Source organism: Bactrocera dorsalis, chromosome 1 (assembly GCF_023373825.1).
Source record: "Bactrocera dorsalis isolate Fly_Bdor chromosome 1, ASM2337382v1, whole genome shotgun sequence".
In the NCBI taxonomy this organism is placed as follows: Eukaryota; Metazoa; Arthropoda; class Insecta; order Diptera; family Tephritidae; genus Bactrocera; species Bactrocera dorsalis.
The window spans coordinates 27,963,523-27,976,937 of NC_064303.1; the positions used below are offsets into that span (position 1 = coordinate 27,963,523).

A 13,415-nucleotide genomic window follows, 5' to 3' on the forward strand; every position below is an offset into this window, starting at 1 on the left:
CTTCAACTTTTACTGGCGTTTGTAATAAACAAAGCCCTTTTTTGTACTGCAAATCTCAATAACGCAAAAATGAGCGACCAGCAACCATCAACCAGTGCTAACCGCATGCGAAAATTTCGAGAAAAGCAAAAAGAGAAAGATCCAAACTTTACCGCTAATGAGACTAAAAGATTGCGTGAGCTTCGTAAACGAAAAGCAGAAAATCTTTCTCAAGGTGAGTTAAAAGCAATTTTACTTAAGGAAAGGGATAGGAAGAGATTGCAAAGGGCAAAAAAGCGGGTTGAACTTAAAAATCTCCGTACAAGTCGAAACAGACTTTATCTAAAGCTGTTCAAAAGGCTCTAAAAGCACTGCCTCAATCACCAAGAAAGAAAAAAGTGGTTTTTACAAAACTAGCGCGTAAAATGAGCATTGCTCTAGAAGAAAGCCCAAACATTAGCACATCAGGTGACGATATACGTTATGACGATGTGAAAGAATTTTACTATCGTCCGGATATTGTGTATACCTGCCCAGGCGCAAATGATTTCATCGTTGTTTGGGAAAACGGCATTAAGAAGAAGTCAAAAGCATTATTTGACTTTGTACCTACGAGAAGCCTTTTGCATTTTTAAAGAACTAGAGTACCCGTCCACGCTTCACTGTGGCTGATACATAGATAATACTACTACTACTACCATCTATATGATTTCTATTAGTTGGATTATAATTATTAGTTAATGAGATATAGATAGGGAAATCCACCGTTGAAAAGATATTTGCTATGCTGAAAGCAGGCGAAATGAGTAAAGTAGGTGCCTCCAACAAAAACAACCAAAACAAGTAAGGAAGGGCTAAGTTCGGGTGCCACCGAACATTTTATACTCTCGCATGATAAAGTGATAATCGAGATTTCATTATCCGTCATTTACATATTTTTTTAAACGTGATACCTCAGCTCAAATACCGTATTTGTGTAAAGTTTTATTCCGCTATCATTATTAGTTCCTTATGTATATATTATACAGAGAAGACATCAGATGGAATTCAAAATAGCGTTTTATTGGAAGAAGGCGTGGTTGTGAACCGATTTCACCCATATTTCGTACATGTCATCAGGGTGCTAAGAAAATATTATATACCGAATTTCATTGAAATCGGTAGAGTAGTTCCTGAGATATGGTTTTTGGTCCATAAGTGGGCGACGCCACGCCCATTTTCAATTAAAAAAAAAGCCTGTGTGCAGCCTCTTTCTGCCATTTCTTCCGTAAAATTTTGTGTTTCTGACGTTTTTTGTTAGTCGGTTAACGCACTTTTAGTGATTTTTAACATAACCTTTGTATGGGAGGTGGGCGTGGTTATTATCCGATTTCTTCAATTTTTGAACTGTATATGGAAATGTCTGAAGGAAACGACTCTATAGAGTTTGGTTGACATAGCTATAGTAGTTTCCGAGATATGTACAAAAAACTTAGTAGGGGGCGGGGCCACGCCCACTTTTCCAAAAAAGTTAGTTCCAAATATGCCCCTCCCTAATGCGATCCTTTGTGCCAAATTTCACTTTAATATCTTTATTTATGGCTTAGTTATGACACTTTATAGGATTTCGGTTTCCGCCATTTTGTGCGCGTGGCAGTGGGCCGATTTTGCCCATCTTCGAACTTAACCTTTTTATGGAACCAAGAAATACGTGCACCAAGTTTCATCATGATATCTCAATTTTTACTCAAGTTACAGCTTGCACGGACAGACGGACGGACGGACGGACAGACAGACATCCGGATTTCAACTCTACTCCTCACCCTGATCACTTTGGTATATATAACCCTATATCTGACTCTTTTAGTTTTAGGACTTACAAACAACCGTTATGTGAACAAAACTATAATACTCTCTTTAGCAACTTTGTTGCGAGAGTATAACAACGAACATCTGATTCTGAGAAGTGTTTAAGTGCTCTCTAATCGGAATAAAGCCGAATTTTTGCGTCGGTGATAGAAACATAGCTCCATCATTTCCCACTGGAGTCCAATCGACAGTCAGTCCAGTATACTGCACATGATGAAGCGGTTCTCAGGCGTGGAAATACGAAAAGGGCGGCTGGAAAATGCACGCTGGAGATGCACGTACTCAGCGCCTGTTTATTGAGCCAGTTATAATCTATTACACTGCATATTTGGTTGCAGTTCTTTTCTTCTATTCCTAATACTTAGCAATTGTATCAGTTTTGAGGACGAATCTGCTTAAAATTGTACGCATATATTCAATTGATTCTTACAAACATGAATTTTGAACAAATGCTAATGATTTAAAATATAATTTTTGTATTTATGAGTTGTATTGCATTCTAACATAAAGAGATAAAAGGTATCCTATGTCCTTACTCTGGCTCTAAGCTACCTCCCCACCAATTTTCAGCCAAATCGGTTCTGCCGTTCTTGAGTTATAAATGGTGTAACTAACACAACTTTCTTTTATATATATAGATTTTTTCCTAATATCGAAATTGGATTTTCAAAATTTTGTAGTCTAAGACCGAAAAACGTTTTGCTAATGAAAGACACACTTCAGACCAGTGCAAATGTTTAACTCATGAAAATTTTATGTTCAAATTGAAAGGTTTGAAACAAAATTATTGTAACGACTGGTGGACTATGATTTTATGTGATCCTTTTTTGGATTCGAAGTGCTGGAAAAATGAATGTGATACTTGTTCTGATGGCAAAAAAATATTAATTTCTGTGGATGGTACAATCTCTGTATGGAAAGAATGGGAAAAAAACTCAGAAAATAAACTGCGTTTAGTAAACCACGAAACAAGTTCAGGTGAACTTAAAGAAAAATTGATTGATTCTATCCATATTATGATGAAGCATGTTAATTTAAAACGAGTTCAAGCCCGTGAATTTCAAAAAGACCAACGCAATGAAAATGTGCGAATCCTTCAAGTTGATTTTGCGATGTCTTTTGGCTGTGAATACCAGAATGAAGTTCAAAGCGCACTCTCGTCACGAAAAAGTGTTCTTTTATTTACTGCTGCAAGTTTTTACAAAGGCAATTGCCAAACATATCTTATATGCTCAGATGCGAATTCGAAAGACAAGGATACAGTTTTTGTTTTCATCACTAAGTTGTTTGACTTGATTTTAATTAATTTAATTTAAGAACCGTTATATGGTTAAACTAACATCAATGTTGAGCGAAAAGTACAAAAGGCCCTTTTTTTGGAAATATTTTGCTACATCGCATGGAAAAGGTGTGATAGAGGGAGTTGGCAAAAATATCAAAAGACTTGTAAGAGAGAAAATGATGAGCCAAAATGAACATGTCGTTGTCCAATCAGCCAAGGACTTTTCTGATTTAGCTTCTCAATTAGTCACAAAAACCCGTGTGATTTATGTGCCATCCTCTGAAATTTATGAAAGGATTAAAAGTGCATCGCCGTGGGACAATGCCAAAGCGATAACTGGAATTTCCAACTTCCATTTTATTAAAACTGTCGAGAAAGTTGTGGAGTGCAGAAAACATTGCCTTTCCCAAGACACAACTGTATTTACATATTAATGTTTACATATATTATAGATTTAAGTTGAACTATGTCCCATACGTGACGCGACTTGTATGTACGTGACAAATATAAAAAAATGTTTTTGAATAATAAATATGTGTTTTAATTAATATTTTTTTTCGCTAGTAGCAAGCTTGATTCTTAGTTATAATTTCCTTCGAAGACACTTTTTGTGCACCTGTAATATATTCGCTGAAATTTGAATAAAACTCTAACGATTTCAAATTCTGGTGAATGAGTTCAAAACGAGATGACCACCGATCCCGAGTTTCACAGAAAATTTGTTTCAATGAAGCTCACTTTTGATTGAATGGTTAGTAATCAAAACTGACGAATTTGGAGTGATGACAAATCACATGCCACTGTAGGGACCCGTTAATTCCTCAAAAAATTACGTTTTGATATTCTCTATTAGCAGAAGGAATCATTAGTCCATATTTCTGCAATATTGAAGCTGACCATAATGTAATAGTAAATAGAGAACGTTATAAAGCCATGATTAACGAAATTTTGGCATCTAAAGAGGAGGTGGTTGATGTGGACCACCTTTGGCTCCAATAATACCGCGTTACTTACCATATAGCCAACGCAACAGTCAATTCATTGGAGAAAGCTTTTGGCGAGCCCAGTATCTCGTGTCTTACGCCTGTTGAGTGATCCGCAAGATTTTGATTTAATACTCGTACAACTGGACTATTTTTGGTGAAGTTATGTGAAGTCGCTTATCTACGCCGGATACGATTAGCGAAAATTGACGAAATTATTTTTAAAATGTAATGATAAACCTTTTCTTTATAATAAAGCTAAATTATTGGAAATGACATTAAATTATTTGCGTTTTATTTTCTTTTGAAAACAACATGTCTAAACATAATTGCAGTTTAGCTTAAAGTTAGATATAAAATAAGTATATTAAATATAAAAAATTACGATTTAGTTCTGTTTTCTCTAGAATGGAATGGATAAGAAAGCGTAGCAAATGTGGCTGGTAGTGAACGAGTGAAAAAAAAAAAAAAACAGTCGTTGCACTCACGACTAGGCTCTCACGTCACTGTTGACGGGGTCATAATTTCGAAGTCGTAAATTATTTCGTCTATCTTGGAACCAGTATTAATAGCAGCAACAATATTGAAATCAGGAAAACTTTTGCCAACAGGTGCTACTTCGGACTGAGTAGGCAATTGAGATGTAAAATCCTCTCTCGACAAACAAAAACCAAACTCTGTAAGTCACTCATTATTCCCGTCCTGCTATATGGTGCAGAGGCTTGGACGATGACAACAACCGATGAGTCGACGTTATGAGTTTTCGAGATAAAGGTTCTGCGAAAGATTTAGGGTCCTTTACGCGTTGGCCACCGCGAATATCGCATTCGATGGAACGATGAGCTGTACTGGCATTGACATAATTCAGCAAATTCAAAGCCAGCGGCTACGCTAGTTAGGTCATGCCGTCCGAATGGACGAAAACACTCCATCTTTGAAAGTATTCGACGCAGTACTTGCCGGGGAAGCAAAGGAAGAAGAAGATCTCTACCGATTATGTCTTAAGAATATCGTAAAAACCCAAGAAATTTAAAAGACTAAATTTCTACTAATATCTTAGAAACAATAAACACTCGTTCTCTGTTGCAAGCAAGGATGCTAGCAAAGCATCGTTACGGTCTCCGAATAATTTGTTCAGATCGTAGCACTGTAGCATATACATTAGGGTGTGCCATTCTGAGGCAACCTTTTTTTTTTCAACTGAAAAACAGGCTCAAAACTTTCGAAAATGTGTAGAAAAAAGTCACAGCTCCTAATATTAATATTAAGAGGTGCCTATTTCAAATTTTCTGTTTTCCATATAAATTACATAGAAAAAAAATCATTTTTTTTTTGTGGTGGTTATTGTGCGGAGGTTTTATATGTGCCCCGATGGCTGCCAGTAGGGATGGTAAACTCGATTCCGATTCTACTCGAAAATCGAGTTTTCTCGTAAAATAATCGATTTTTCGGAATTGATCTCCAGTAGTCGAAGTCGATTAAGAATCGGTTCTTGACATTCGAAAAATCGATTATTTTACGAGAAAACTCGATTTTCGAGTAGAATGGGAATCGAGTTTACCATCCCTACTGGCAGCTATCGGGGCACATATAAAACCTCCGCACTTGATGTTTTACCGTGCGAACAACTTTTGTTAGATTTAGTCACGCTTAGAATAGTGGATTGAGATTTAGTTTCGATCTCTGATATATTCAATAAAGACTGTATTTTCAATACTCGAGGAACAGAAAACCATAAATAAAAAAATCGTCTTCAATTACTGAAATAAATGAGGAAGAAAATGAAGGAAATAATATCTTTTTTTTGTTGGTTATCTTAACGAATTTCGATGATTTCATATGCCCAGCTTAGGAACTGATTCATGAAAATATTGAATGTGCTTTTGTTTTTATGAAATTTGCATATCTTATATTTTCACCAATTATATGATTATCAGTAATAAGATTTACTGGCGGTTAGGGTTCTGCGTCTTTTTCGCACATACGTGTTTCACATGATTCCCACTCTCAGACTCTTTACCGAAAAGTGTGGAAGGTTTGAAGGTTTAATACAATTAAAATTTGGAGATATCTAAACTTTCTAGTTTTACTCAATAAAAATTCCCCTTTGGTTTTGAAAACAAATTCGCATGCCCTCCAAAACAATGATGTCTCCAAATTACCAGAAATCGGTACAATACTTGTATATCAGTAGAAGTGATATTTATCGAAATGATATTAAGTATTTTAGAATTTTGTACGCGATTCATTTAGGAATAATAAATCAATTTTCAACGTATTGGATGTGAACCAATATTGTTTTAATTACAATGGAAAATTTCTGAAGTTTAGTATGGAAAAAATTAAATTGTTTGTTCTCAAATAGGCAATATCGAAGCCACAGATTTCAACAAAATTGAAACAGGTGCGGAAAGTAAAGCTTGAAAAAGTTTAATGTTGATAATCGAAATATTTGTAGATAACCATAAAGCGACAAATGACGGAGAAATACCTTAACAAATTTTATGGCAAATGGCTTGACAAATTTTATGATTCTTTTAGAAAATATGAGTTCTACTTAGACTCTATCAGCAATCATTTAGAAGAATATTCTAATAATTTAGATAATTACAGTGAGAAAGCGTTGCCACTAATAACGATAGGACGAGACTGGGGTTTATTTTAGAGCAAATTATTCTGCAAAAATGATAACGATATGTTTGAAGTTCGCAATAGTCGGAATACGAAAATCGAATTTTCATAAAAAAGTCTTTCTTTAAAAGAACACAAACTTTTAAGTCTGCTGATTATATGAATAATCGCAAATTCTTAATTTTATTGATGCCAGTATTATTTGTTTTTATGCATTTGTGTGTTTCCATCAAATTTCCAATCCGATAATCGTTAAATTTTCATAGGCAAACACACCTGCATACAACGAAAGCAAAGAAATGATCGAATGAGCGACAAAAATATGTATTTCTCTTTATTAATATATTTATTTCTTTATGTAAATAGGTTTACCCATAAAATCAGTCTGCTTTTGAGGTGACAACATTTAAAATTGATTTATATATATCTCTCCGAATTTCACCAAAATAAGCTGGTGCACATATACATACAAGCAAACAAAAGCATGCAAGCTCTTACAAAACAAAGAGCCTTTCGATGGCGATGATGACACTTGGCGCGATCATAACATTTTTTTATCTCTTTAATATAAATATTTCGAAAATTCTACTTGAGCATGCACACGCACATACACACATACATATACTGGGAGATATTTATATATTTTTATTCGTAGTAAAATTAGAAAATTTATTCATAGTTTATAGCATTGTGGCGGCAAAGTCAAGTTCGGCATTGGAAATTGTTTTTCTATATTGTTTTTGTTTTTTATTTTTTCATAGGCTTGCGTGCTGTTGCGAAAATATTCACACATATATCAATAAACATATGTTGTCGGTTGCACAATTGTCAGCAGTGTCGAATAAAAATAACACATCAAGAATATTTGCTATAATAAATTTGGCATTCAAGTGTGCTTCGTGCACTCTCGCATAGGTGCATATTTGATAAATAATAAAACAATAAACAAACTATGGTCGCTGGCATTGCTGTCACACGGCAATCGCAATCAAAACGACGATTTGCGCAATCACTCATCGTATGAAGAAAAGCAAACAGCAATGCACAAAACTAGAAAAAAAATAGATTTATTTTAATACTCTCGCAACATGTTCTACAAGATATTAAAGTTTTGTTCAACTAACGGTTTTTCGTATCACAACATATAAATATATGGGTCATTCCAAAATTTTCCAAAATTTCAAAATTTACAAAACCTGTACCTCTGAAACTACCTAAACAAATTTGATTTTTACAAATACTTATATTCATCCAAACATCCATATCATACACTGTAAAAATAGGCGATATTGGATTACAGCCGCGCCTACTTCCCATATAACAAACTTTTGAATTCCATCTGATTCTTTCACTTCTCAGTATACGGTACATATAAATCAAACATCAATAAAGTTATCAGAACAAAACTTTGCACAAATATTCATCTTACACCCAAAAATGGTAGAAAATGAACTAAAACTTTTCAGAAATATATAATATGGAAGTTTTAGGAGAATATTTTGTTAATACAGCATTCCTTTTGGCGCTACTTCTCTTATATACTAATATTTTCGAATTTTCGGTTGACTTTACATACTGTTATGAGCAAAAAATAGAAAGGCTTTGTTTATAAATTTAAAACTCTTAATTTATTCTTCAAAATCTATATCGTCCCCTTTGGCCTCAATACACTTCAGCTATCGTTTTTTCAATCCTGGAAACGGTTGTTAAAGTCAATTTCCGTAAAAGTCTTCAATAGGCGTTTTCATGCTTAATGTCTTCCCCGTAGGGTTCGTGTGAGTTTCCTGAATAGCTAGAAGTCACACGCAGATAAATGAGATTAATACGGTGGTTGGTATTAGTTGAAAATTTGGCGAAAAACCCACGAAAACCAAGAGTTTTCGGACCATCATTGCGGCCTCTTTTTACGAATAACTTCGCAAAGATTATTTATAAATGTATTTATTGACGTGTTGATCATCAGTTGAAGTTGATGGCCGTCCTGGACGTGGTTCATCGTCAACGCGATCTCACTCCAATCGAAAACACTTGTTCGCGACAAACAATTACTCGTATCACCGAAGACCACGAAATGTGGAAATCAATGGAACTTATTTGTTGGATAATTTCACTCATAGTAAAAATCGCCGAATGCATTTTATGTACTTAATAAACACTAATGATTATTTAGATGTGACATTTGGCACAGATGTGACTGACAGTCATACCAACATATAAAAAAAGTATTTCGACGAATGGATTTTCTTGTGAAATTTAAAAAGTCTTACGGTTTTCTGTCCACAGCAGTATACCGCTTCTATCGACCAATATGTAAGAAATCTTAATAAAATTAAGTAAGAATTCCTTTCTAATAACATTATATTCTAATAATGTCTTGCTTAAAATTATTGAAATCAGAGCATCCCTTAGTTCCGGTATACCTTATATACGTATTTTCAAACAACCTCTTAACCTATAAATTTTTCAATCTGTACGGTTTCTTAATGAAATGCATTGAGCCTTTATTTCTGGTAATTATATGCCGAATAACTGAAACTAGATAAAACCGGATCAAAATCTTCTCTAACCCCCATCTAACTTATATACGAAAATCGATAGATATTAAATAAGAATTTCAAACTTCACCTTGGTGTTATACTGTCCCCATCGTATTCACCTGATCTGGGCGCCGTGCGACTTCTGGCTGTTCACCAAGCTCAAAAGACCGCTCCGGGGACACCGTTTTTATACGATAGAGGAGATTCAAGCCGCAGCGAAGACGGAACTGAAGGCCATCCCAGAAAGTGACTACAACCAGTGTTTCGAAGATTGGAAATCCGTTGGCAAAAGTGCATTGCATCGGAAGGGGATTACTTTGAAGGGGATGAAATTGATTTGGAAGAATAAATAAAGAATTTTCAAAATAAATACAATGTCACCTTATTTTTTGGACACAGGTATATCGATCAATATGTAAGATGGCTTAGCAAAATTAAATTAAAATAAGTAGACTACTGTTAAATATCAAAAAGGTGCGATATTGATTCACAAAATATCCCTGCTTTCATATACTACTTTTAATGATTTTCATTAGTCCAGAATAAGTTTGACCTTTCCTAACCTCTGATTGATGTTTTCCTCATTTGCCTAATACCATGCTTTCCAATAGTAATGACGATTGTCAAAAAATGGAAAATTTTTCATTGTATTCAGTAATGTTTACATTTTCATCATAGAAATATATACGCAAGAACACCATTTACAATTTATTAAATTTTATTATCAAAATAATCATTCTCCAATATATAACAATCTAGCAAAATAATCTTCTTCGATATGGCTCACTTCCATCTGAGTGGTGCGTTAGATAAACAAAACTGTGGATTCGGGTGCGAAAAAAATCTACAAATTACTCCTGAACAACTATTACATTTACCTTAATTGACAGTTTGGTATGGTCTTTAATCCAATATAATCATCGGTTCGTACATCTTTCGAAACGAAGTTGATGACACCGAATCTGTCAATGGAGAGCGGTATAGATCGATGATAACAAAATTTTTATAGCCGCAATTGGAAGAAGTTGATCTTGTCAACATCTGGTTTCAACAAGACGGGGCTACGTGTCACACAGCACGTGCTACAACCGAGTTATTGCGAGAAATGTATGGGAATTCGATTAATACAAGAAATATTGATATTTAATGGCCTCAAAGAAGTTGTAATTAAACACAATTGGACTACTTCTTGTGGGGGTTATTTGAAGTCATTTGCCTAATCAATGATAAAAATGTAATAATAAGATGAGGGTTTCTTTCTTGTTTTTTTTTCTTTTTTTGTTTTGAAAAGTGAGAAATAACTTTAATGAATATTCTTTTTTAAAGAGAAGAATCTTTTCCCTTCTTCAAATTAAAAGGCAGTCCACATATTCTCAATGATAGAGTTAAAGTAAGTTGCACGGAACATACTTCCTCCCATTCCTCATGTTGCTATTTGTCAGTTGGAGCACACAATTTTGGTAAGTTGCTTCCATGAGTTGGTTTGCACAAGCAGCAACTATTCGGCATTTTTTTTTATTTAATTAAAAATGTGCATATATTGTTCTTAGTTTGATATTTGTTTCATTTTGAACTTATACTCTTACTTTGTGGAAATGAGGGAAATCGGACAATAACCACGCCTACTTCCTATATAGCACAATTTTAAATTCCACTTGATTATATTACTTTCCAGTACACAAATCAAAAAGGAATTAATATAATGGAATTTGCACGAATAATGCCTTTAGTATTGTATTTAAGAGATAATCCTTCTCTTCTAATGGCTGCATGTCAAAAATGGGATGAGTCGGACCAATACTTCCCTTAGCCCCCATACACTTAATATAAAGAATGTCGAACTTCCGGGTGACTTTGTATCGTATATATCGACCAATTTGTGAGTTATCCCAATGAAAATAAAAAGGTGTGTTTTATTCATTAGAGGCCTAGCCCCTAAATAACTAATATCAGGATTTTCGAATATCCGGCTGACTTTACGATATAAAGTCAACAAAAGTTTAAAAAACAATTGATATGGTTTGGAAATACTGATATTTACCGATTTTATTCATTTATAGTGGTTATCAGTAATAGATGCCTTCTTAATTTATTCAATTCATTGGCATATCTAATATAATGATACATTAAATGTAGAGTCAACATGGATAAGGTCTCTCTGTTCCTTATATCGGTTCCAGAAGTGGTATAAACCGTTTTCGTAATAGAGCCTATTGATTGTTCCGCCCACACTTAACCCATCCTTACTTCTTTACACATGCAATACATAGCATGTTCTCATTTCCCGAAAGTACTTTCAATACTATCGCTGCATAGAAATTAATACATTCATTTAAATAAGTCATGCCTGTGTATATGTTGGTAGGTACGAGTGTTTGCAGTTTGTAACATTTGAAAGCATTCGTATAAAAATAGTAACACCTTCATTATAATAGCACAAAGGAGCGTCATATGAATGAACCATCATAAGTGCATTCAGGCATACTTTCGGTCGTAATTGCTGGTTTCGTCTTCGTTTACCATTTTTCTTTCGCACTAACACATACACATACACACACTTTCGTACATGCAAGTGTTAGTATACAATTTAGTTACACACCTTAGTATCTAACTTATTTGCATATTTCATTGGTGTATAATATATGTCCTTATGTATGTTGGCAAATATATATTTAGATTTGTAGGTATGTACATAGTTGGACACAATATACTCATGGCATGGTGGCTGCTTTGAAATAATATGCTTTGCACTAATTTGCACTTTCTTCAATGATGAAAACATTTCATTTACAACAAAACTCAATGATGATGATAAGCTCAAGGCTAAATTTACACCGAATGTATGAGCCAGCGTCTGCTGCATTGCACACCTGTTCGCAGTGCACACAACGCAAGAAAACACAGGCCAAATATACTAACACATACATATGTATACATACCATTAGGGTGGTCATTGTTATTTTTTCCAAACGAGCACTAGAGTTTCAATAAATCAGTTCACTATTTTCAATTTTAAGCGTGCCTAAATCACTTTTTCCTTTTCCATATATTTAACAAGGAATATTTTGATGTTTTGCAATATTTTTTTATTTCTAAAACAAGTAAACATATACAAGGTGTGTTCCAAAGTAAACAGGACTTAAAAAAACTGAACAAATGGTTTTTTCGACACAATCAATTTATTTTATCCAAAATAGTCTCCTTCTGCTTCAATACAGCTTTTTGCACGGTCTAAAAACATGTCGAACGAGTGTTTTAGCTCGTTGACCGGTATGGCCGCCAGTATGCCGATGCAAGCCTTTTGAATGGCCTCTACGTCTGCAAAACGCTTTCCTTTCAAAGCTAAATGCATTTTTCCGAAAATGAAGTAGTCGCACGGTGCCATATCAGGTGAATACGGGGAGTGGTTAATTTTCATGAATTTCAATGATGATTTCGGCTGATTTTGGATGAATTCACCATAAACTTGTTTCATCAATTGAAACGTTTCGGTAAAAGTTTTACCAAGTTTAAAAAAAAATTTAATGTTGGCTCTTTGTTCAAAGCTCATTTTCGCACCGATAACACAAACATACTGACACTTAAAACGCAATAACTTCACTTCCAATCAATAAAATGTCATGAAATTCTCACTGGACAATCGGCAAAAATAGCAGATTCTAACGCACCAGTCGACATATAGATGGAGCCACCAGGGGCGCTAGCTTCGATAAGTCCTGTTTACTTTGGAACGCACCTTGTAACTTTTATAAGAGCATATTTTAATACAAAATTTTTCGCTTTACAAAAACTGTCTGAATAGTTTTTTCATAAAAGTATTATTTTTAAAAGTTATAGCAGTTAAAGTTAGGCATCAAATGTACTGATCAAATATGAGAACCATGGCGTATGAGCAACACAGAAAGTAATGCCACTTGTATAACGGCTCACAACATTTGCCATATAATTTTAACTACGCCTAAAAATAATAATTAAGACCTTTTTTGTAGCGCCGAAAAATTTTGTATTAAAATATCAAATTTTCAAAGTTCTTAGTATACTTGTTTAATCCAAAATATTGAAAAATCTCATGTCATATAGAAAATCACATTTTCAAAATTCTGAGTTTACTTTTTTAATGGAAAATATATACATAAGAAATCAAATAATTTAACT

The 13,415-nt window shown here is 34.2% G+C and overlaps 1 protein-coding gene across 2 annotated transcripts in view; it reads right to left on the bottom strand.

Annotated features, from left to right (window-relative positions):
- Positions 1–13,415, bottom strand: part of LOC105223771 (dipeptidyl peptidase 4) — a 59,103-nt gene that overhangs the window by 25,530 nt on the left and 20,158 nt on the right. The window lies entirely within an intron of this gene.